Raw genomic sequence first — 27,280 nt, forward strand, 5'->3', positions numbered from 1 at the left:
AAGCATAACTGCACATTTGCGAACTGAGCATTGGTGGAGCTAGCTCCCAACCACATCCTACCCACCACTACAGCAAATAGAGCCAAAGTCTCAAAAGAACCTTAGCTACTTCCCTGACACTAATTAGATGGTCTCTTGTATGGAGAAAGAACATGTTATAGAAGAGTTCAGCATCAGAACTTAGGACAAAGGGCCAGGCTGGATGGAGGTGTGACAATTTGAAGTCACAGCAACTAAGCTCAAAATCCTAGTGATCCCCAAACTGAAAATTGCCTTGGTCTTTGGAAGATGGATGGCTGGGGTTCCAGTAGGCAGAGGCAAGGCCTGCTCCTCTATGCTGGAAGCCCCTAATGAAGAATGCCCACTCTGGGCCTCATTATTCCACTTAGAAGTTTTTTTTTTTTTTTTTTTTGGAACATTTGCATCTATTCAGAAAAAGAAAACGAAAACAGAAAAAATTTATACATACCATACCCTTACCCCTCCCTTTCATTGATCACCAGCATTTCAAACGAAATTTATTTTAACATTTTTCCCCCTATTATTTATTTTTATTCCATATGTTCGACTCGACTGTTGACAAGGTAGATAAAAGGAGCATCAGACACAAGGTTTTCACAATCGCACAGTCACATTGTGAAAGCTATATCATTATACAATAATCTTCAGGAAACATGGCTACTGGAACTCAGCTCTACATTTTCAGGCAGTTCCCTCCAGCCTCTCCATTACATCTTGAATAACAAGGTGATAGCTACTTAATGCGTAAGAATAACCTCCAGGATAACCTCTCAGCTCTGTTTGGAATCTGTCAGCCATTGACACTTTGTCGCATTTCACTCTTTCCCCTTTTGGTCGAGAAGGTTTTCTCAATCCCTTGATGCTGAGTCTCAGCTCATTCCAGGATTTCTGTCCCATGTTGCCAGGAAGGTCCACACCCCTGGGAGACATGTCCCATGTAGACGGGGGAGTGTGGTGAGTTTCCTTGTGTTGGCTGGAGAGAGAGGCCACATCTGATCAACAAAAGAGGTTCTTTTGGGGGTGATTCTTCGGCCTAATTTTAAGTAGGCTTGACCTATCCTTTGTGGGGTTAAATTTCATATGAACAAACCCCAAGACTGGGGGCTCAGCCTATAGCTTTCATTGGCTGCACTGCTTGTGAGAATATCAAGAATTCAACTTGGGAAAGTTGAATTTGCCCCCGTTCTCACCATTCCCCCAAGGGGACTTTGCAAACACCTTTTTATTCACTGTTCAAATCATTCTGGGATTTATCAGGGCATCACTCTGGACAAACCCACAAAATCTCATGTCCTACTCAAGGTTCCATGTACTTATGGTGTTCAGTTAAGCTGTCTACATAAGTCATATTAGGAAATGCATTAGTAAAAATATAAATTTTGTACCAAATAAACACTTTTTTGCTTTAGTCTCACACATAAGGTAAAATTTTAAAATATTAATTATCATCTATTTTCAGCACCCTGCAGTATGACATTCTTTTGGTTTTCCTCCTGCAAAAACATTTTATAAATTTGAACATTTAGTCACTATCATTATACACTCTAGGCATTCCTAGATTATACCATCTCAATCTTTATCATTTATTTTTCTTTCTGATTTCATTTGTGCCCCCAGCCCTCCTCCCTCTATCATTCTCACATTCGGCTTCATTCAGTGTTTTAACATAATTGTATTACAGTTAGGTAATATTGTGCTGTCCATTTCTGAGTTTTTACCTTCAGTCCTGTTGCACAATCTGAATCCCTTCAGCTCCAATTACCCAATATCTTACTCTATTTCTACCTGCTGATGGTCTCTGTTACAAATGAAATTCTCCAAGTTTATTCACTAATGTCAGTTCACATCAGTGAGACCATACAGTATTGTCCTTTTGTTTCTGGCTAATCTCACTCAGCATAATGTCCTCAAGGTCCATCCATGTTGTTACATACTTCATAAGTTTATTCTGTTTTACGGCTGCGTAATATTCCATCGTATGTATATACCACAATTTGTTTAGCCACTCATCTTTGATGGACATTTTAGCTGTTTCACATTCTTCACAATTGTAAATAATGCTGCTATAAGCATTGGTGTGCAAATGTCTGTTTGTGTCCTTGCCCTCATGTCCTCTGAGTAGATACCTAGCAATGGTGTTACCAGTTCATATGGCAATTCTATATTTAGCTTTTTGAGGAACTGCCAAGCTACCCTCCACAGCGGTTGTACCATTTGACAATCCCACCAACAGTGGATAAGTGTGCCTCTTTCTCCACATCCTCTCCAGCATTTGTCATTTTCTGTTTTATTGATACTGGCCATTCTGGTGGCTGTGAGATGATATCTCATTGTAGTTTGTTTTGCATTTCCCTGATAACCAGGGAAGTTGAGCATCTCTTCATGTGCCTTTTGGCCATTTGTATTTCCTCTTCTGAGAAGTGTCTGTTCAAGTCTTTTGCTCATTTTGTAATTGGGTTGGCTGTCTTTTTGTTGTTGAGTTGAGCAATCTCTTTATAAATTCTGGATACTAGAACTTTATCTGATATATCATTTGCAAATATTGTTTCCCATTGTGTAGGCTGTCTTTTTACTTTTTTGATGAAATTCTTTGATGTGCAAAAGTGTTTTATTTTGAGGAGTTCCCATTTATTTATTTATTTCTTCAGTGCTCTTGCTTTGGGTGTAAGGTCTAGAAAACCGCCTCCTACTATAAGATTTATAAGATATTTCCCTGCATTTTCTTCTAACAGTTTTATGGTCTCAGGTCTAATGTTTAGGTCTTTGATCCATTTTGAGTTAATTTTTGAGATATGGATCCTCTTTCATTCTTTTGCATATGGATATCCAGTTCTCTAGGTACCATTTATTGAAGAGACTGTTCTGACCCAGGTGAGTTGGCTTGACTGCCTTATCAAAGATCAATTGTCCATAGATGAGAGGGTATATATCTGAACACTTTATTCGATTCCGTTGGTCAGTGTATATATATTTATGCCAGTACCATGCTGTTTTGACCACTGTAGCTTCATAATACGCCTTGAAGTAAGGTAGCATGAGACCTCCAGCTTCATTTTTTTTTCTCAGGATACTTTTAGCTATTTGGGGCACAGACAAATTTGGTTACTGGTTTTTCTATTTCTGAAAAGTAAGTTGTTGGAATTTTAATTGGTATTGCATTGAATCTGTAAATCAATTTAGGTAGAATTGATATCTGAACTGTATTTAGTATTCCAATCCATGAACACAGTATGCCCTTCCATCTTTTTAGGTCTTCTGTGATTTCTTTTAACAATTTCTTGTAGTTTTCTTTGTATAGGTCTTTTGTCTCTTTAGTTAAATTTATTCCTAAATATTTTATTCTTTTGGTTGCAAATGTAAATGGAATTCTTTTCTTGATTTCCCCCTCATATTGTTCAATACTAGTGTATAGAAACACCACAAATTTTTGAGCGTTGATCTTGTAACCTGCCACTTTGCTGTACTCGTTTATTAGTTCTAGTAGTTTTACTGTGGATTTTTTTTGGGTTTTCGACATATGGTATCATATTAGCTGCAAACAGTGAGAGTTTTACTTCTTCCTTTCCAATTTTGATGCCTTGTATTTCTTTTTGTTGTCTAATTGCTCTGGCTAGAACTTCCAACACAATGTTGAATAACAGTGGTGATAGTGGACATCCTTGTCTTGTTCCTGATCTTAGGGGGAAAGTTTTCAGTTTTTCCCCATTGAGGATGATGTTAGCTGTGGGTTTTTCATATATTTCCTTTATCATTTTTGAGGAAGTTCCCTTCTATTCCTATCCTCTGAAGTGTTTGCAACAGGAAAGGATGTTGAATTTTATCAAATGCCTTTTCTGCATCAATCGAGATGATCATGTGATTTTCTGCTTTGATTTGTTGATATGGTGTATTACATTAATTGATTTTCTTGTGTTGAACCATCCTTGCATACCTAGGATGAATTGTACTTGGTCATGATGTATAATTCTTTTAATGTGTGCTGGACTCAATTTGCAAAAATTTTGTTGGGGATCTTTGCATCTATATTCATTAGAGAGATTGGTCTGTAGTTTTCTTTTTTTGTAATATCTTTTTCTGGCTTTGTTATTAGGCTGATGTTGGCTTCGTAGAATGAGTTAGGTTGCTTTCCCTCCTTTTCAATCTTTTTGAAGAGTTTGAGCAGGATTGGTACTAACTCTTTCTTGAATGTTTGGTACAATTCACCTGTGAAGCCATCTGGTTCCGGACTTTTCTTTTGGGTGAGTTTCTTAATGACTGATTCAGTTTCTTTACTTGTGATTTGTTTGTTGAGGTCATCTATTTCTTCTTGAGTCGAAGTTGGTTGTTCATGCCTCTCTAGAAAGTTGTCTATTTCATCTATATTGTCGTTTTTATTAGCATAAAGTTGTTCATAGTATCCGGTCATTACTTCATTTATTTCTGTGGGGTTAGTGGTTATGTCTTCTCTTCCATTTCTAATCTTATTTATTTGCAACCACTCCCTTCTTCTTTTTTGTCCATCAATCTTATTGATTTTCTCATAGAACCAACTTCTGGTTTTGTTGATTGTCTCAGTTGTTTTCATGTTCTCAATTTCATTTATTTCTGCTCTAATCTTCATTATTTCTTTCCTTTTGCTTGCTTTGGGGTTAGTTTGCTGTTCTTTCTCTACTTCTTGCAAGTGGACAGTTAATGCCTCTATTTTTGCTCTTTCTTCTTTTTTGATATAGGCATTTATGGCAATAAATTTCCCTCTTAGCACTGCCTTTGCTGCATCGCATAAGTTTTAATATACTGTGTTTTCATTTTCATTTGTCTCAAGATATTTACTGATTTCTCTTGAAATTTCTTCCTTGACCCGCTGGTTGTTTAAAAGTGTGTTGTTGAGCCTCCACATATTTGTGAATTTTCTGGCACTCTACCTATTATTGATTTCCAACTTCATTCCTTTATGATCTGAGAAAGTGTTTTGTATGATTTCAATCTTTTAAAATTTATTGAGACTTGCTTTGTGACCCAGCATATGGTCTATCCTTGAGAATGATCCATGAGCTCTTGAGAAAAAGGTGTATCCTGCTGTTGTGGGGTGTAATGTTCTGTATATGTCTGTTATGTCTAGCTCATTTAATGTATTATTCAAATTCTCTGTTTCTGTATTGATTCTCTGCCTAGATGTTCTGTCCATTGATGCGAGTGGGGAATTGAAGTCTCCAACTATTATGGTAGATGTGTCTATTTCCATTTTCAGTGTTTGCAGTGTTTGCCTCATGTATTTTGCAGCATTCTGGCTCGGTGCATAAATATTTATGATTGTTATGTCTTCTTGTTGCATTGTTCATTTTATTAATACATAGTGTCCTTCTTTGTCTCTTTTAGCTGTTTTATATTTGAAGTCTAATTTGTTGGATTTTAGTATAGCTACTCCTGCTCTTTTCTGATTGTTATTTGCATGGGATATCTTTACCCAACCTTACACTTCCAACCTATGTTTATCCTTGGGTCTAAGATGTGTTTCCTGTAGACAGCCTATAGATGGGTCCTGTTTTTTAATCCATTCTGCCAGTCTATGTCTTTTGATTGGGGAGTTTAATCCATTAACATTTAGTGTTATAAATGTACAGATAATACTTTTGTCTATCATTTTGCCTTTTGGATTTTATGTCATATCTAATTTTTCTTCTTCTTATCTTTACTGATAGTCTTCCTTTTACACTCTTCTCCACACCTCTCTCCTGTCTCTTCATATCTGTCTCTAGTGCTCCCTTTCTTATTTCTTGCAGAGCCAGTCTCTTGGTCACAAATTCTCTCAGTGATTTTTTGCTTAAAAATGTTTCAATTTCTCCCCCCTTTTTGAAGGACAGTTTTGCTGGATATAGAATTCTTGATTGGCAATTTTTCTCTTTTAGTAATTTAAATATATCACCCCACTGTCTGCTCATCTCCATGGTTTCTGCTGAGAAATCTATGCATAGTCTTATTGGGCTTCCCTTGTAGGTGATGGATTGCTTTTATCTTGCTGCTTTCAAGATTCTCTCTTTCTCTTTGACATCTGACATTCTGATTAGGCAAGTGTATTGGAGTATGTCTGTTTGGATCCATTCTCTTTAGGGTATGCTGTACTTCTTAGATCTGTAATTTTAAGTCTTTCATAAGAGTTGGGAAATTTTCAGTGGTAATTTCCTCCATTAGTTTTTCTCCTCTTTTTCCCTTCTCTTCTCCTCTGGGACACCCATGACATGTATATTCATGTGCTTCATATTGTCATTCAATTCCCTGAGTCCCTGCTCATATTTTCCCAATATTTTCTTTTGCTTGTCAGATTTCAGATGTTCCGTCCTCCAGTTCACTAATCCTATCTTCTGCCTTTTGAAATCTGACATCGTAGGTTTCCATTGTTTTTTTTTCATTTCTTCTACTGTGCCTTCATTCCCATAAGTTCTGTGATTTGTGTTTTGAGACTTTCGATTTCTTCTTTTTGTTCATTCCTTGCTTTCTTTATATCCTCCCTCAAGTCATTGATTTGATTTTTGATGAGGTTTTCCATGTCTGTTCAAACATTCTGAATTAATTGTTTCAACTTCTGTATCCCATTTGAATTGTTGGTTTGTTCCTTTGACTGGGCCATATCTTCAATTTTCCTAGTGTGAGTTGTTATTTTTTGCTGGCATCTAGGCATTTAATTACCTTAATTAATTTATTCTGGAGATTTTTTCACTTCTTTTACCTAGGGTTTTTGCTGGATGCATTTGTTGTGTGTCTGTTCTTTGACATTCAGTTCTGCTGTTTCTGGACCACTAGCTTAGGTTTAGTTTAACAGAGGCGAATTTTTCAGTTCTTATGTTCTTGTTTCTTGCCCTGCCTGTATAGTGCCTTTTCCCCCCACCTTTAGGAATGTCTACTTAGGTATTATAGACCCCAGCCAGATTTTCCCAGGCCAAACTGGCCTCCTGTCAGGAGGAAAGAGCCACCTGCATCAGTTTTCCCTTAGGGTGAGACCCAGCAGGTTAAAAGACTTTCCTGTTAAGTCTCTGGAGTTTGTTTTTCTTATCCTGCGCAGTATTTCGTGCTTGTCTGCCTGCAGGTCCCACCAGCATAAGATGATGCAGTACCTTTAACTTCAGCAGACTCTCCCTGCTGGGGGCATAGTAGAGACAGGAGAGGTTGTAGGCTAGCTTTAATGGCTTCCAATTGCCAAGCCCTGGGGTCTGAATTCCTTGAGGGAGGAATTCCACCTAAGTTGGGTCTCACCCCTCCCTTGGGGAAGGCATCAGCTCTAGACAAGCTCTCAAAGAGCTTGTTTCTGCCTATCTCTGGGGCAGTTGCAGCCTGAGAACTCCTGCCTCTGTATTCAGGGGCAGCCAAGCCTCCATAGAAACACAGCCCACAAAACCTTCTGTTTTTTTTTCTTCTTTTTCCGTCAGCCCTGCCCCCTTAGCTCTAGGTCAAAAATCAGCGACCTCCACTTTGCCAAGGTTCACCTGAGCTGGTGGCCTATTTTTAGTAATCAGAATTTGTGAATTAATTCCACACTTGAAGCTTAGATGTGCTCAGCCACTGCTGCTGGTAAAGTCTCTTCCCTTTCCTCTCTGCTCAAGCAAATACAATCCAGTGGGTTGATTTAAACAATGGGGATTTATTAACTTATTGGTTTTAGGCTAAAAAAAAGTCTAAATCAAGGCTCAAGATGATGCTTTCTTCCTGAAGACTGGCTTTCTGGGGCTGGCTGCTGGCAATCCTTGGTTCTGGGTTGTTCTGTTTCCTAACAATGCACATGGTAGCCTCTTCTGTCCCCTCCCATTTCCACCCATGGCTTTCTCTGCCCTCTGTCTGAATTTAATTCTGTTTGTAAGGGACTCCAGTAATAGGGTTAAGACCCCTCCTGATTGGGTTTGGCCACACCTTAAATAAAATAACCTCATCAAAAAGTCCTACTTACAGCGGGTTCACATCTATAGGAATGGATTGGACTTAAGTACACTTTTGTCTGTGTGCATAGTTCCAAACTGCCACAATGAGTTCTCCCCAAATATCTGAGAGCTGATTGACTTGATATTGTAAGTCTTTAGTTTTTAATTTAATGGGGAGTGTCCCAACTAGAGTTCCAATTATAGAGGTTGTGAATGAATGTCACTGGAGACAGATAGATATGGCCTGGGAAAGTGCCCCTTAGGCAGCACAGCAGTGAGTTAAAGGTTGGACTTCAGAGGCATCTCCACTTACTGGATACCGCCTCAGGCAAATTAGGTCTCCATCATCAAGTAAATGGAAATGGTAATAAAAATACTGATGTCACAGGGCTAGCTTTAGGGAGAAATCCTCTCAGGTTTGTAAAGTTCTTATCTGTGATTATTTCTGGACACACAGAAGTATTGTAGTCATTATCATTCTCAAAATCTTGAATTGAGCACCAGCACAGTACCTAGCACATATTAGGAATGAAATAAATATTAGTAGTTTGAATAAAACAATAAACAATGAATAAATAGCAATTTCTTATGAGAAATGCTCAGACCAAAGCAAAGATACCCAGCAAGAACTTCTCTCCCTTTACCTTCCATCCCAACTTCCCAGAGCCCCTGGGTGGTTGGGCAGTAAGCACACTACTTGGAATTAGAACCTCTCCATTTCTTTAGGAGAGTAGGTGGTTAGGGTGGAGTTGAAGTTCAAAAACATAAGAAAGAAAAATAAAAAACAACACAGCTGTTCCCAACCTCAGAGAGGGAGGAGCTTGATCAGAAAAAGACTCTTTCATTACTCTGAAAAATTGGCTTCCCTAAACAATCATTCATTTATTTTCCAAAGATTATTTGCCAACTACTGTAGGTTAATAATGAAAATTTATATTTCTAGACTTTAAATAAGTTAAGGAATTACAGTGATCCACTAGGGCCAACTAAAACCAGGCTATCTAAGTAATGTTGAGAATCCTACTGGAGATTGATAAGTTCAAGATAAGGGATCATAGACATTTATGAATTTATTCTTTGGAGGACATTTGTGGGTTATAAAGCAACAAGTTTTGATTATTTATCTAGGTAGAAACATCTCTTAAATATTAATAATTTGGATTATCCACATAAAAAATACTAGAGTAATATTTTTGGTATCATTAAAATGTATAAATAAACCTTTATACCTACTATTGTTCATTCAATAAGAGGTAAGAAGTGACACACTTCTTATGTGTCACACTTGAAGAAAGGCTTAACATGCTAACTTGATAAATTGGTTTGAAAATACAAATTCTGTTCTCCAACTATGTTATCTTCAGAATTAGCAACTACTTTTCTTCCTTTAGAGAAATCTGAAACAGCATCAATCATTTTTATCATTATTATTCTGATTCTTATTATTATTAAAACCCAATGTGTGCAGAGTTGGGCATATGAGAAAATTTCAGTGCTGGCTCACTAAAGGTATATACTTGTTAAGAGAAAAGACAGATGCATCAGTAAGGGAATACACATAGGCATCAACGCACGCACACCCACACACACTTACAATTGAAGACTAGAAGTCTGGAGATTCCTCTGAGAAGATTTCTTTCCTTTTTTGTTTTTTTTAAATAACAAACTCAGTTCCTTTGTTAGATATAGGGCAATACAGAGGTTCAATTTCCTCTTGATTCAGTTTTGATAAGCTTTGTTTTAAAAAGAACTTTGTCCATTTCATCTGAGAAATTGGATTGATTGGTGTCAACTTGTCCATTAATTATAAGATAATTAGTATCTTAAGGATATAGTAATATCTCTTCTTTCATTATTGATATGGTAATTTGTGTTTACTCTGTTTTTCTTGAGCAATTTAAACATGCTTTATCAGGTTTTAAAAATCTTTCCAAAGAATAATTTTTGGTTTTATTGTCTTTTTTCTTTTTGTGTTCATATTTTATTTCATTAATTTCTTATTCTTTTATTCATACTGCTCTTTCTGCTTTCCTTGGATTTAATTTGCCATTATTTTCTAAATATCTAATGTGGAAATTTAGTTTGTTGATTTTAAACCTTTTTTATTTTCTAATATAAGCATTAGCACCTATAATTTTCCACTTAAATACTGCTTTCATTGCACCCCACACATATTTTAATATGCTCTGTTTTTAATATTCATTTCAGAATTTTTAAAAAAAATTCCCCATGTGATTTATTTTCCCCTTAGATTATGTGGGTTGTTTAATTTCCAAATATTTGGGCAGTTCTCCAGCTATCTTTTTTTGCTGTTGATTTGTAATTAATTTCTACTATGGCCAGAGAATATTCTTTATGACTGTAGTCATCTTGAATGTGTTGAGAATTGTTTTATGATCCAGTGTATATTTGTTTTAGTCAGTATTTTGTATGCATGTAAAAAGAATATGCACCTTATAGGTGTTGGGTGTACTGTTTAATTAATGTCAATTATATCAATGTGGGTGACATTTTTTTTCAGATCTATATCATTAGTGATTTTTTTTGTCTCTTTTTATCAGTTACTCTAAGAGAGTTTTTAAAATTCCCAGCTATGATTGTGGATATGTTTATGTCTCCCCTTAGTTCTCTTATCTTTATTGTATTTCTTTAGCTTGGCTTTTTAAAATTGGTGCACAACTTATGTAAAGTTAAATACACAGATATGAAATGCACATTTTGATGGCTTTGAAACATACTTATATCCAGATTTAGAACATGTCCTTCATTCAGAAAAATTCCTTGTGCCACTTTTCAGTCAATTCTTACCCTCCTCAAGGCAATCACTGTCCTGCCATCTTTCACCATAGTCTTTCCTTTATGGCTGATCTAAGGGTTATAATATAACTTATCACAGTCTGTCTAGACCTAATGCTGTTCCTTTTCATGAAAAGTGTAAAACCTTCACACTGCTATTTTCCTCTATCATCCTTTGTGCTATTGTTATTACATGTTTTATTTCTGCATATGTTATCAACCCCATCATATACTATTACTTTTGCTTTTAATAGGAATTATCTTTTAAAGAAATATGAAATATAAAATACATCTTTTATATTTACCGACATATTTGCAAGTGCTCAAATTAAAAATCTCTTTCAATTTAGAATTCTATGTCCAGTGCAAATGTCCATCAACAATAAAGGTAAAACAAACAAATGCAAAATGATACTTTTACCAGCAGATCTTAACCAGGCCAAATATGAACAGGACATGTTAAAATCAAATAGCTAGGGCAGGCCACGGTGGCTCAGCAGGCAGAGTTCTCGCCTACCACGCTGGAGACCCGGGTTTGTTTCCCAGTGCCTGCCCATGCATGTAAAAAAAAAATCAAATAGCTAAGAAGAAGAGAAAGAAAGAGAAAACCTCAAAAGCAGACAGATAAAAAAGAGAGAAATGATATATTACATGTAGAGAAACAACAATAAGAAACCATTGATTTTTATCAGAAGTAATGCTTTTTGCATACCCTCACATCAGGCCACAGACCTGTACTATCAAGAGAAAACACCTTCAAGTTACCAAAGGAGATTGCTGCTTAAAGAATTTCTGCTCCTGACTTCACTTGACCGCACAGTGATCTCAGGATGGATTTTGAAACCCCACTCTGGTCTTAGAATGTTCAGAGGGGCCAGAAATGGAGTGTGGCTGAAGTGAGATCCTGACCTCATCATGAAAATGGGGAGTACTACTCAGCCTGCTTCCAAGTTTGTGGTAAGGTTAAAGTGAAATTCTGGGCATTCTTGAAAAATGCCCTAAATTCCTTATCTAGGCATAGAAATATTAAAAGACAACGGCCACCCACCTTGATCCCTAAAGAATTTTTACCATTGCCATTATCATATATTGCCTTTACTTGGCTCTGTGGCTATTGGGTTAGTTAGTGAATAGAAAAGGCAGTTAGAATTAGAAGCATGGCAGAATAGTCAGCCAGTGCCCTCAATGCTACAGAATATGGTCTGGCTTGGGTATATCCTCAATACTTTGATTACTTGGAGTTAAAAGAAAGTGCCAAATAAGCTCAGGAAGTGATTTAGGGTAATACTAATTATAACGTTAAGTAATAATAACACCACCAACATTTATTAAGTGCTTAACATAACCCTGGCCCTGTTATCATTTTCTCATTTAATTCTCCAACAACTTTATGAGATAGGAACTATTATTATAAAATGATTATATTATCATACAAGCTGAAAAGAAAGCGCCCATAGGAAGTGGGCAATAAATGTTGGAACCAGCATTTGATCCCAGGCAGGCTGGTCCTAGAAACTTTGACATTAACTATTTCATTTCATTCTATTTTCTAACAGAAGTCTGAGAAAAGTTATAAAATGGAAAAGGATGAGTATTTGCTATTTGACTATTCTAAATGGATAAAATATAATTTCTAAAGAATACTACCAGATTTCCTTGCCCTGCTCCTTTCTAAGTATGAGCAAAAACATCATGAGAGCTTTTCTTTTAATTGCTGTCAGTTTCAACTACTTCTCAGAATGCGAAGCTCCCCAGTCATCCATTTTCTCATCCATTCATCCACATATTGCTCTTTATCATTGTCCATCCTCCATTTGTTTTGTATCTTCTTTGGAAATTAACTTTATAGTTAAAATAAACAAACCACAAACCCCACCTATTCTCTTCTTGGAGTGGTCTTCAATCTTTGCCTTGACTGGAACTATCTCTCCCCTGACACTCTTCCACAGGGGACAGTGCTCTCAACTAGCTAAGTCCCTGACTTATAGACAGGAACATCTCCCAACTCTCTCAGCCACTGAAGACCTTTGTTCTCCTTCAAAGAGTCCTCTTTGTTGATTGTCTCCATTGTGGTTAGCCTCTGGCCTCTACCATTCCACTAAATATGCCTTGCCAATACAATAAATTTATTCCTAAACTTCCTCCAGCTTTTGGTGGCCTTTGAAACTAATGGCCAGGCCCCCATTCTTGAACCTTTACCTCTCTCTTTTCATCTGGCTTCCACAGCATTGCTTTCGATTTTTCTTCTAGGCTTTTGTTACTCTTTTACCATTTTTTGCATACTTTACCCCTTCCACGCTTCCTTAAATTTAAGAAGCCACTCCCCATCCCCCAAAATTAAAGGGCTTAATTTTTGGCCCTTTCCCTCCTACTCTGAACTCTTCCTGAGAGGTTGCTTCCATGTCATAGCTTCACTTGCCACTGAAACATTGGTAGCCCCTGAATCTGAATCTCTACATCAACTTCTCTGTGAACTCCAGGCTTATAAAAACACTGTCTACTGGTGAATTTACTCTTGATTTTTGTTCCCTGACAAATCAACTGGTGAGTACAGAAATGAATGTATAGGCCTCTCACCTTTCATCTCTTGTTTCTTGTGAGAGTTCCCACATGTCTTCTCCCATGCATTCTTAATAAACTTTTTACCTGCTTACTCAATTTGGGCTATGCCCTTGAATTCTTTTTTGCTGTGTGTCCAAGATCCTAGGAGCTGAAATCTGGCAACATATTTTGGTGAGCCAGCCAGGAGGCACTCCTCTCTAACCATCTGGACTGGTAAGTCATGGCTATTGACTGGGAGGCTTGGTTGCATGCTTTTTCTTTTTCTTCTCTCTTGGCTCATTATTATCCTCCCCTATGTCTCCATGAAGCTCAGACTCTCTGGGAATTAGGGGATTCTGACCCAACTTACCCAGGACATAAACTTGGTACTCTGAGTCTGGCTTCCTCTCCAGAGGTGGCAGGAACCCATCTCCACACTGCAGATCCAAGGGGACTCAGAGTGGCAGGTGATGTTCCTTTGAGACCTGGCTAAGGGCTTCCCTTTGTGTCATGCAGGAGTCCAATGGAAGCACAATCCAGTCCCCCCACCCCACCCCCACCTCAGCTCTCTGAGACTTCTCCACATTCTCCTTTCCTTCCATCTGGAGACCCACTGTTCTAGTTTGCTACCTGCCAGAATGAGATGTACCAGAAATGCAACAGTTTTTAAAAAGTGGGATTTATTCACTGATATGAACTGACATTAGTGAATAAACTTGGAATATTTTGTTGATAACAGAGACCATCAGGAGATAGAAATAGGGTAAGATATTGGGTAATTGGAGCTGACGGGGTACAGACTGTGCAACAGGACTGGATAAAAAAACTCAGAAATGGACAGCACAATACTACCTAACTGTAATATAATTATATTAAAACACTGAATGAAGCTGCATGTGAGAATGATAGAGGGATTAGGGATGGGGACATAAATGAAATCAGAAAGAAAGATAGATGTTAAAAATTGAGATGGTATAATTAGGAATGCCTAGAGTGTACAATAATAGTGAAATGTACAATGTACAAATTTTTAAAATGTTTTTGCATGAGGAAGAACAAAGGAATGTCCTTATTGCAGGGTGCTGAAAATAGATGGTAATTAATATTTTAAATTGTCACCTTATGTGTGAGACTAAAGCAAAAATGTTTATTTGTTATAAAATTTATATTTTGACTAGTTCATTTCCTAATATAACTTATGTAGGTATTTTGATTGAATGCCATAAGTACCTGGAATCTCAGGTAGCACATGAGATTTTGTTGGTTTGTCCAGAATGATGCCCCGATGAACCCCAGAGTGATTCGATCAGTGAGTGGAATAGTATTTGCAAAGCCCCCTTCGGGGAATGGTGAGAATAGGGAGAAATTCAACTTCCCCAAGTTGAATTCTTGATATTCTCACAAGCAGTGTGGACAACCAAAGCTATGGGCTGAGCCCCCAGTCTTGGGGTTTGTTCATATGAAATTTAACCCCACAGAGGATAGGTCAAGTCTACTTAAAATCTAGGCCTAAGAGTCACCCCCAAGAGAGCCTCTTTTGTTGTTCAGATGTGGCCTCTCTCTCCAGCCAACACGACAGGTAGTCTCACCACCCTCCCCCTCTCTGCATGGTACATGACTCCCAGGTGTGTGGACCTTCCTGGCAACCTGGGACAGAGATCCTGGAATGAACTGAGACTCAGCATCAAGGGATTGAGAAAAACCCTAGAATGAGCTGAGAATTAACATAAGGGATTGAGAGAACATTCTTGACCAAAAGGGGGAAGAGTGAAATGAGACAAAGTGTCAATGGCTGAGAGATTGCAAACCGAGTCGAGAGGTTATCCTGGAGGTTATTCTTACGCATTAAGTAGATATCACCTTGTTGTTCAAGATGTAGTGGAGAGGCTGGAGGGAACTGCCTGAAAATATAGAGCTGTATTCCAGTAGCCATGTTTCTTGAAGATGATTGAACAATGATAAAGCTTTCACAATGTGACTCTGTGATTGTGAAAACGTTGTGTCTGATGCTCCTTTTATCTACCATATCAACAGATGAGTAGAACATATGGAATAAAAATAAATAATAGGGGGAACAAATGTTAAAATAAATTTAGTTTGAAATGCTAATGATAAATGAAAGTGAGGGGTAAGGGGTATGGTATGTATAATCTTTTTTTCTGTTATCGTTTTATTTCTTTTTCTGTTGTCTTTTTATTTCTTTTTCTAAATCGATGCAAATGTTCTAAGAAATGATGAATATGCAACTATGTGATGATATTGAGAATTGCTGATTTTATATGTATAATGGAATGATATGTTAATATTTTTGTTGTTAATTTTTTTAATTAATAAATTTTAAAAAGTGGGATTTATTAAGTTGCTAGTTTACAGTTCTAAAGCCACGAAAATGTACAAATTAAAACAGTGCTATAGAAATGTCCAATCTAAGGCATCAGGGAAAGATAACTTGGTTCAAGAAGACCAATGACATTCAGAGTTTCTCCCTCAACTGGAAAAGCACATGGAGAACATGGGGAGATCTGCCAGCTTTCTCTCTGGACTTCTTGTTTCATGAAGCTCCCCTGAAGGTGTATTCTTTCTTCATTTCCAAAGGTCATCATTCTGTTGTTCTGTCTCATGGCTGTTTCCAAAATGTTTCCTCTTTTAAAGGATTCCAGTAAACTAATCAAGACCCATCTGGAATGAGTGAAGTCACATCTCCATCTAATAAAAAAGTTAATAACCACAATTGGGCATGCCACATCTCCATGGAGATAATCTAATCAAAAGACTCCAACCTACATTACTGAATAGGGATTGAAAGAAACAGTTGCTCCCATAAGATTGGATCATGATTAAAACATGACTTTTCTAGGGTACATGGTCCTTTCAAACCGTCACACCCACATACTTCCTCCTATTGAACCTGTTTCTCTTTTCACTATTTCAATAGAGGTTCTCTCTCCTGTCTGTCTGAGAGCCTCCTTTCTCCTGTCCAGCTTTAGATGCTTTCTGAGACATTCTATCTTTGGTACCACAGGATTCTGGGCTAAGGATTTTTGTATTGAAAAAGATGTTGTCTTTGGCATTCTAAGGAGTCACTTGTAGTTTATGCCCATGAGAATTGAGTGCTTTTCAATGTATCTCCCCTCCAGACTGATTGTTTAGTCCCTATTGAGACTCATTGCAGCTTAATATAAATCTTCCCTTCTAGAGCATACTCTCAGGAAACACAAAACTAAAGGGCAAAGGTATTCCTGGAAGTACAGGTCCAGACATCTATCAGGAAAGTATGGGGGCTTGAGTCCACCAAATCCTTGAGACCATTGTCCTGGAATTCTTGGCAAAGGTGGGGTTAAAGTCCATGACCTGTGTTTAGGAACTCTCTAGAAGTGTAGGTCCAGACATCTCTCAGGAAAATTTGGGGTTTGAGTCCCCAACTCCTCAAGAGCATTGTCCTGGAATAATTCTGGGAAAGAGTGGGGTTAAAGTCCCTGACCTGTGTTTGGAAACCCCCCAGAAGTTTATGTCCTGACATCTCAAGAAATAGGCTGCCCAGGGTTTGAGACGCTGATGCATCAAGGGCAAAGATAGCATTAAAGTCACTGACCTATGTCTGTAAGCTCCTCTATTTCCTTTCCAGAGAAAATGGGAAATGCCAGCAGCATCCCTGAAAGGGTCCCTGTTTGTCTTAGTTAGGGTTCTCTAGAGAAACAGAATCAACAGGGAACACTTGCAAATATAAAATTTATGAAAGTGTCTCACGTGACCGTAGGAATGCAGAGTCCAAAATCCACAGGGCAGGCTGCAAAGCCGATGACTCGGATGGATGGCCTGGACGAATTCCACAGGAGAGGCTCACCAGCCAAAGCAGGAATGGGACCTGTCTCCTCTGAGTCCTCCTTAAAAGGCTTCCCATGATTGGATTTAGCATCACTGATTGCAGAAGACACTCCCCTTTGGCTGATTACAAATGGAATCAGCTGTGGATGTAGCTGACGTGATCATGACCTAATCCTATGAAATGTCCTCATTGCAATAGACAAGCCAGCTCTTGCCCAATCAGATGAACAGGTACCACAACTTGGCCAAGTTGACACCTGTCCCTAACCATGACACTGTTCTATTTGCTAGCTGCTGGAATGCAACACACCAGAGATGGATTGGCTTTTAATAAAAGGGGATTTATTTTGTTACTTCTTCAGAGGAAAGGCAGCTAACTTTCCACTGAGGTTCTTCCTTACGTGGGAAGGCACAGGATGGTCTCTGCTGGCCTTCTCTCCAGGCCCCTGGGTTCTAACAACTTTCCCCAGGGTGATTTCTTTCTGCATCTCCAAAGGCCTGGGCTGAGCTGCGAGTGCTGAGATGAGGAATGCCGAGCTGCATGACTGTGCTACGTTGTGTTCTCTCATTTAAGCACCAACCAATTAAGTCAAATGTCATTCATTGCAACAGGCATGCCTCCTAACTGACTGCAGATGTAAATCAGCAACAGATGAGGTTCACCTACCATTGGCTCATGTCCACAGCAACAGAACTAGGTGCCTTCACCTGGCCAAGTTGACAACTGAATCTAACTACCACATGTCCACCCCTTGTCAACTTGGCAACTGCAAGCATCACCTTAAACAGGTGCAAAAAATTCTCTTCTGGCTGTGGACCTGTGAATCTCAAAACAAAGTATCTGATGCCAATATACAAAGGAGGATAGACACAGGATCCATAGGGAGCAACTGGAAGGAAAACCTACAGGCAAACACCATTGGATTTCAAAGTCTGAAACTCATTTATCCTTCAGGTTTAGAAAGTGGCAGTCCCACCCTTTCTGAGGGCCTATGCAGTGGCCCGCCTCTTTCCAAATCAACCTCGGGGAACATCGAGGAGACCACCTCTCGGCTCCACTCTCTCCAGGCATCAGGGCCACCCCTGGCTCTCTGCCATTTCTGGGGCACATGCTCAACCCCTCCATGTACTGGCAGCCAGGCTCTCCCAGTCCCCCAAGGAGCGTGCTTTACCTTCTCTAAGGCCTGAGGCTGCACACCTCTTCCACTGCAACAAGATGGGAGGCTTATCCTCACCCTTCAGGGTAAACTCACCCTCTCAATGAATATGGGTGGGTCCACTCTCCTGGATGAGGTTTCTTGGCTTCAGACCTTAGCTTCTAATGTTCTGCCTTTGAAGTCATTTTTCCTTCAATATGTCCCTTATCCATTTAATCCAGATTGGTACTGGTTCCATTTGTACAGATCTTGCAAGAAAAATCAGTTTTCCATACAGTATACAAGGATCACAACCATCAGATAATAGGATTTTCCACACATCCTTTCTAGGTAACTCCATCTCCAACCCTGGCTTGTCCTGACCTGGCAGACTGGTTGCCTGCTTGATTAAATCCTTACATGTGGCACTATTCTCTGGAGTCTCACTTTCTGGAAGCCCAGAATTTTCCAAATTATCAGTTTCTGGTTTCTTTGTACCCAAGAGTTTAGGTCTCGGCGTATCCTTTTCCTATCATGTTTTACTATAAGCTTCAAGAAGAAACCAGACTGCATTTTCCAAATTAGTTTGGAAATTTCCTCAGCTAAATATCCAAGCTCATCACCTTCAAATTCTACCTTCCATCCAACACCAGACTAAATTTTGCCAAATTCTCTGCCACTTTACAACAAGGATCCCCTTCCTTCCAGTTTGCAGTTACACATCATTTCTGTCTAAGGGCTTATCAGAAGAAACTTTAATGCCCATATTCCTACCAGCAGTCTCTTAAAAAAAACCAGCTTACAGTTATTCCAGAATTTCCCCCTTACCCATTTTTGAAGCCATTCTATCATTTTTGGTATTTGCATCTTGCAGCACCCCACTTCTGTTACCAAAATCTATTTAGGTTTGCTAAAGCTCCCAAAATGCAATATACCAGGAATGGACTGGCTTTTACTAAGGAGATTTATTAGGTTACAAAGTTATAGTTCTAAGGACATGAAAATTCAAAATTAAGGCATCAATAAGAGGACACCTACACTCAAGAAAGACCTATCACTTCTTGGGTTTCTCTGTCACATGGGAAGGCACATGGTGATGTCTGTTGTCCTTCACTCCTGGCTTCTGGTTTCAAATGGCTCTCTCAGGTCCTATTTCCAGTGGCTTCCTTCTAAGTGTCTGTGGTTCCTCACTTAGCTTCTCTGGGACAGACTCTGGGTTTCATCTCTTAGCTTAGCATCTCCAAATGTCTGTATCTTGGTTTCAGCTCTCTGCTCTTTGTCAGCTCTCCAAGCATCTGTGTTTTCTCCAAAATGTCTCCCTTTTAAAGGACTCTAGTAAACCAATTAAGGCCCTCCTTGAATGGGCAGAGCTACATCACATCTCCATGGAAACAATCTAATAAAAAAATCCCACCCGTAATAAGTGTGCCCCACAAGATTGGATTAGAAGAATGTGGTTTTTCTGGGGTTCATAACAGTTTCAAACCAGCACATTCTTTAATGCTGCATGACTGTAATATAAGTTGGAAAATGGGGAGGCATGGCCCTCCGATGGGATTCTCAATTACAAATTATCCCCCAATTAGATTTGTTCTGTAAAAGACAGGGATAATAGTTCAGAAATTCACTATGCTCAGATATTTATGGCTGTCTGTCAAGACAAGAAACTGAGAGGGACTTGTTGCTTGTGTTATGCCCATGTCTCCATTTCTTTAGAGAAAAGAAGCTTCTTAATGATCCCCTTTTAAAACTTGTTTGCTGAAAGGCATGAGAAAGTGTACCACCAAGCCATATCTAAGAGATCACTCAGCAGAAAAAGGAAAACCCGGCTCTTTATCAGGGGAGATTAGTAGAACACTAAAAGGTATACTAAATATAAGCACAGATTCCCTGGAAAATCTGATTTTGCTGTGCACTCATTTCATCTGCCAGCCTGCCCCTGACATTTAGAGAAAGCTGTAAAAGCTCTCCATGGGCCCAGAAACTCCCACTAATGACCTATTTAAATTGCCTTTTCTGTCTTTAACAATTGAGACAAAGCCAAGGAGGAGAAGGCAATGAGAGGTAAACAGAAAATCAAGCCCTGTTCATGGCAAATGAAGCAGACTGAGGGTCCCTGAGGCAGCATAAGGCTCTGATGACTTCACATGTGACCATAAACATAGAGGACCCTCTGGTGACACTCAACATGGCAGGTAAGACTATTAATTTCTTAATTAACAATTAGTCACTCTGTCCTGACTGCCACACTGGGCCTACCTCCACTTGAACTTGCTTAGTGTGCTAATTGAGTCTGTGATGTATGTCAGAAAAACCATGGCCTTTAATTCTCATTTAATACTGCTGGGTGGGAGCTTTTTGATTATCCATGGAGATGTGACCCACCCAATTGTGGGTGGTAATTTTTGATTAGATGGTTTCCATGGAGATGTGTCTTCACCCATTCAAGGTGGGTTGCATACTGGAGTCCTTTAAGAGTGAACCATTTTGGAAAAAGCTTTAGAGTCATGAGAGCCCATGCAACCAGAGACCTTTGGAGATGAAGAAGGAAAACATCCCCCAGGGGAGCTGCTGGCCAGGAGAGTAAGCTAGCAGCCTTTGCTATGTGCCCTTCCAGCTCAGAGGGAAACTCTGAAGTTCATCAGCCTTTCTTGAGTGAAGGTAACCTCTTGTTGGTGCCTTGCTTTTAATTTAGATATTTTCACAGCCTTAGAACTGTAAACTTGCAATTTAATAAATTCTACCCCCCCCCCTTTTAAAAAATAAATTCTGCTTTTTAAGAGCCATTCTGTTTCTGGTATGTCACATTCCGGCAGCTAGCAAACTAGAGCACCTAGTTGTAGTAGTTAGTGGTAAACCCAAAAATAGGACCTTCATTAACCCTCTCCTTTCTAGGTTTAAGGACATTCTGGTGTCCTATCAATTTCTCATTGTGCCTGAATGCCCCACTCCCCTTCTAGGGAGAAATATTCTTCATTCTCTGGGGCTGTCTTAAGACTAGTAAACTCAGATAGTGTTTATCCCCTGGTTTGCCCAAATCCTTTACTAGATCTGGGCCTCTTGGCATCCCAAAGGAGATCCTTAAGCAAATAAATCTATCTGTATGGGATGAAGACATCCTGGGACCAGCCTGCTGAGTAGCCCCTGTCTGCATTCAGATTTTAGTCCAGGTCTTAAAAACACATTTTTGTATCCTCTTCACCATGACTCTCAACACCTATTTTCTCTTGAATAGTAGGGACTTAAGGATAGGATTCCTGCCCTGCTCACTTAGACAGTGCTGCCCCAAGGTTTTCAAAATAGTCCCTATATCTTTAAGAATGCTTTAGCAGCAGACCTTACCTCCAAATGCCTCAGACACAGTCTTGCAATATGTTAATTTTGTGAACTAACATCTTCCTCATATGAAAGTAAATTTTGTTTCTTGTAGTCATTGCTGACTACAAGCCCTGAATGAATATAGAAATTTATAAAAAATTTATGAAAGTTAATTTTGTTTATTATAATCAATGCTGACTAAATTTAAGTGAGTCTAAAGAATATGTTTTCTTGCCCTAAAATGATGTAAATTATTGATCTGTTCTTAATGAAAGATTAATCATAAGCATTACAATCATTATAAAGATTTTCTGTCTATCACTATGTACTGGTTTGAAGCTATTATGTACCACAGAAAAGCCGTGTCCTTTAATCCTCATTCAATAATGCTTGGTGGGACCTTTTTGATTGTTTCCATGGAGATATGAAACACCCAATTGGGATGGTAACTTCGGATTAGATGGTTTCCATGGATATGTTTCTCCACCTATTCAAAGTGGGGTTGCTTACTGGAGCCCTTCAATTAGGAACCATTTTGGAAAAAGCTTTAGAGCCACCAGAACTGACAGAGCAACAAGAACCAACAGAGTCCACATAACCAGAGATCTTTGGCGATGAAGAAGTAAAACACCCTTGGAGGAGGTTCACGAAACAAGAAGCTGGGAGAGAAAGCTAGCAGATATCACCATACACTCTCCCAGCTGAGAGAGAAACCCCAAACTTCATTGGCCTTTCTTCAGTGAAGGTAACTGCTTGTTGGTGCCTTAATTTTGGATATTTTCATGGCCTTAGAACTGTAAATTTGCAACTTATTAAATTTCCCTTTTTAAAAGCCATTCTAGTTTGGTATATTGAATTCCAGAAATTTATGGACTAGAACACCTTATATAAGTGAAATGTTACTCATATATTTTAAAAACTGTAAAATTCCTGAAAACAAAGTTCTCACTGTTCATGTTATTTACGAAGTCCCTTCAGGGACTAGAGAAAAACATAACTATCAAGTTTCCTGACGTGGGGAATTCCTTCTATTCTCCTAAGCAATAGGAGCTCCCAAGTTAGTAAGTCAAGCCCTCAATCATAGGGCTTTCCCTTATAAAACTTGTTTCTATAATAGCAAAACTAAGCCTACTTATAATTAATGCCTAAGAGTGAGTTATCCCCAGAGCATCTCTTTTGTTGCTCAAATGTGTTCTCTCTCTCTAAGCCAAATTCTCTGAGTAAACTAAATACCTTCTCCTCTACATGAATATGGCTTTCAGGGGTATAAGTCTCTCTAGCAATGTGACACATGACTACTGATGATGGACTTAGACCTTGCATTGTAGAATTAGTTTAATAGAAAAGGGAAATAAAATTTCAGTGGCTAAGGAATTTCAAGTAGAATCAAGAAGTCATCCTAGAAGTTACTTTTTACAAATTTCAGCCAGATGTGGAAAACTGCTATGGTATGCCAACCTGCAACTTATAGTATTCCTGAAAACTATAAAGAATACTGAGCTCCGTCTTGTTCTTGCTTCTATTCAGACCATGCATACTAAAGTTTCTCACCTAGTTTATTTTCTTCTAGATTAGAAGCCTATCATAACAAATTCCTCCTTGCCAGAGGTGATGTTCCCATCCCCCACGCTCAACCAGCCAACCTCAATAGCACAACCAGAGATTACTCTGTTCCCACAAGTAAGGCCTGCACCTGAAAGTTTGAAGCAGCTACAGAAGATGAACCATTGGCCCAAATGTTTGCCATTAAGATTAAGGGAGCTAGAAATCTCTGAGCGGGAAATTAAGGCAGGGCTAAAATTAGGATGGTGGCTTGCTGCATAAGCAAAGGGCAAATTCCCAAAAGTGGGCAGGCCACAAAGTGAAAGATATCTCTGAGAAGAACAGCAATAAATAGCACCCCACTGAGTGAATCATTTACAGAGAAGGGTGGAGTCAACTGCCCCCTTCTAAGTGAGTTATCTAAGATTAAGCATTTACTAAGGAAGAAGAAGATGAGGGTTAGTAAAGTTGTTAATAACAATTACAAAAGCAGATTGCCCCACAGTGTCCAGACCTCTCACTGTCACTTTTTCTTTTTTCTTTCCATAGTACCTGCATGTCCTCTGACATGTGTTTTTAATAAACCATCTACCTGTTTGCTAAAAAAAAAAAAAAAAAAAAAAAAAAAAGAACAGGGATGTACTTAAAGGTATTACATGAAGGGTTGGTACAATTTTCTTCTATTTACTCTAAATGCATACAAATAAACTCCTCACAGAAATCTCAAACATATCTAGAAATAATTCTTTTGTTACTTTCTACTTAATATCCCTGCTCACCTTCCCAATTCCTCCTCTCCTTATGTGGTTATGTTATTACTAATGAGAGACAAAATAATAGGCAATATTAAGGGAAGAGGCCAGGGGATTCTCTGGTATTACATACTCCAAACGTAGAATCTTGACAGCAAAGGATGAGTGGAGTTAGAACTTTAATATATGTTTCTTTCTTTCTGATTTTCCTTTTTACTTGGGTGGGTTATTTTAACCAATATTGGGCAGAAATAATAGAAGTATGATTTCCTCTGAATAGCCATTAAATATCCTCTAGAGAGCAACCACAGTTTGAGTGTTACTTTCTAACTACTTCCCATTCAATATCACATATTACACTAGAAAGGAAGCATAGATACAGCATGTGGGGCAGCATGATGACTTTGAACTTTACTAGCTGGGCATAATTGTAAATTTCTAACAGGGTGTGCTGGTTTGAAATGATGTGTGTACCCTAGAAAAGCCATATTTTCATCCTAATCCCATTTGTAAAGGCAGCTGTTTCTTCTAATCCCTATTCAGTATTGTATGTTGGAAACTGTAATTAGTATGTCTGAAACTGTAATTAGATCATCCTCCTGGAGATATGATTTTTTTCAAGTTTAGTTGTTAAACTGGATTAGCTGGAGGCATGTCTCCACCCATTTGGGTAGGTCTTGATTAGTTTACTAGAATCCCATAAAAGATTAAACATGTTGGAGAAAGCCGGAGATTTCTGAGAGAGCAGAGAATAACATAGCCACAAGAAACAGAGTCTACCAGCCAGCAACCTTTGGAGATGAAGGAAAATGCCTCCCAGGGAGCTTCATGAAACAGGAAGCCAGGAAAGAAAGCTAGCAGATGACACTCTGTTTGCCACGTGCCTTTCCAGATGAGAGAGAAACCCTGAACTTCATCAGCCTTCTTGAATCAAGGTATTTTCCCCTGGATGCCTGTGATTGGACGTTTCTGTAGACTTGTTTAATTGGGACATTTTCTCGGCCTTAGAACTATATACTAGCAATTTATTAAATTCCCCTTTTAAAAAGCCAATCGTTTCTGGTATATTGCATTCTGGCAGCTAGCAAACTAGAACACAGAGTAATGCTATTGAGCCCTTCATTGTAAATCTTGATATGAATATTTGATTATCCTAAGTGAGTGTTTATTTTATTTCCTCCTCAATTCCATATCTGTAGCCACTCTTTCTTAACCTGCTTCTACCTTCATTATCCATACTGAAACCCACCTCTACACTCCACACCATTTTTATCAAATCATCCACATTCTCCCAAATTTCCAATGATTCTTCATTACCTGACTAGAAGATAGGTAGTCAACTTGTAAGAGAACAAAAATTCTGTTGAAAATAACTAGAAAATTTTGTCAAAATATACCAAACAATACCTGAGGTATTGAAGAGCTATCAGGGAAGTGATAAATTTGAGGGATCAAGATCCCAGAGAGAGGGGATGTGGAGGGAGGTGGTCCCAATGTTTGGCAGTGGTTTGTCTCTTGAGACATTTGTCAATTCCTCTGGTAGCTAAAATTTGCAAAGTTGAACATAAGGGAGTAGCTGAAAGGCTCACAAGCTAATCAGAGTTGTTGGCTGTCTTACAGAGCTAGAGTAATTAAAGTAGAGTTTGGGGTCTACCAAGAAGAAAAGGTCTTGGTAAACAGCCAAGGCCAGCAGTTGGGACCCTTAAAACACTGAATCTTGGCAGTCTGGGAAAAGTTTAAATAAATCACCCCAATTCCTGAAATTCAGATTCAAATGATTTTGGTTCCTGATCAGATTAATTGATCTACCCTTATACAAACTTCTTGCCAGGAGCTAACTAAAATCCATTCTGGATGACAAAAAAAAAATCCACTCTGGAGGAAGAAAACAACATCCATAAACCTAAATTATGCCTGAAATTGTATGTCTACAATACCTGGTGTTTAATCAACCCTTACCATGAATAAAGGAAACAAGACCACAGGATTGAAATAAAAAACAAAACATTAAGTACAGATTTTATTTTCCTATCAAAGCATCCCAATATAATGTTTCATTATTCATGCATTCACATTCTCACATATATCTTTTGTTAATATTGTTTTTGTGGTGAAAGAAGATCTAAGAGCTGGGTTATTTATCATTCCTGTGAATTTCCATGATTCTTTCTTAAATCTTCCTTATTAATAGGCAATACTGATAGCTGAGGAAATACATACTTAAAAGTGTGTTGGTTACCTTTCTGAAAAGGGTGAAAGAATATTCTTGCTCTTTACATTTCATTTTGACCATCAGACTGGATATCGTTCTTTTCATTTTTTTGTCTTTATTCATCTGTTCATTTATTCAGTCACTCAATCATTCCTTCACAGCACACACTGAGTGCATTTTATTTGCCCAGTTCTGTGATGAATATAGAAAGAAAAATAAAACAGTCCTTACCCTTCAGTAGCTCATGTTAGAGCAGCGAGGGAAAAAAAAGTAAGCAATTTACAGTAATACAAGGAGATAAATTCTGCTGTGGAAGAAACATTCTGGAGTGAGTAACTCAGCAAAGACATGATTAATTCTTCCTGGGAAGGGAAAGTAAGTTTCATGAAAGAGGTGAAAATTAAGTCAGTCTTTGAAGGATGGATCAGCAGGAGAATAGCTTGCTATTGGGAAAAAACACCTTTCATCCAGGGGCAGCTTGGGGTTGGGAGGGACAAAGAAGAATTTGTTCCTTCAGTAGATATTTCTTGAGCATCTACTATATTCCTTGAACTGTGTTTGGTATGGGGATTGGAGCTCTCAATAAGACACTATCTCTGTATTTAGGGAGATCATGATCTATTAGAGAGATCGACAGACACATGAGTGAGTGTTCACAGTAACCATGGGTGTTTATGATGTGGAGAACCTTGAGCACATCACATTACATAAATGAGTAACCCAGTCTGAGTAGGCTTCCTTGAGGAGGTGACATGTCAGTCAAGTCTTGGTGGAGGAGAAGGAACTGGCAGGAAAGCGAGGCAAATGTGAATTCAATTCATAATTGACTGTATGAGTCAATATGTTATGAACATGTAGGCAACGAGCTCAGTTTGACAGAAGAGAAGGGCATGAGACAGGGTTACTTGAAAAAGAGGCTGCAAAGATGGGCGGACAAGAAATAAGTTTTACCTGTAGGTAGTTAGAAAATACTCAAGGAGTTTAAAATAGGATTTCTCATATCCAAATGTGACTTCTAGTAATAATAGTAGTAACAGTTATTGAGCTTTTTACTCCACATTGGGCTTTACACTAAACCCTTTAGGCTCTGTCTATCTTAGACAGAGAAGGTCCTAGAAATGTGAGCCACAGTCAGAGATACCGGGAGGGAGAGCTGAGCTTCTGAGCCAGTTCAGAATGGAATCCCTCAGCTTAGCAGGCTATAAAGGATGACAGGTACCATCCAGAGTGATTCCTGGGTTTATTGCCTGG

At 38.6% G+C, this 27,280-nt stretch overlaps 1 long non-coding RNA gene across 3 annotated transcripts in view; it reads left to right on the forward strand.

Moving 5' to 3' along the window:
• LOC143643991 (uncharacterized) overlaps positions 1–27,280 on the forward strand; it is a 160,315-nt gene that overhangs the window by 96,722 nt on the left and 36,313 nt on the right. The gene's annotated exons all lie outside the window — the stretch shown is intronic.

Source organism: Tamandua tetradactyla, chromosome 8 (assembly GCF_023851605.1).
Source record: "Tamandua tetradactyla isolate mTamTet1 chromosome 8, mTamTet1.pri, whole genome shotgun sequence".
NCBI lineage: Eukaryota > Metazoa > Chordata > Mammalia > Pilosa > Myrmecophagidae > Tamandua > Tamandua tetradactyla.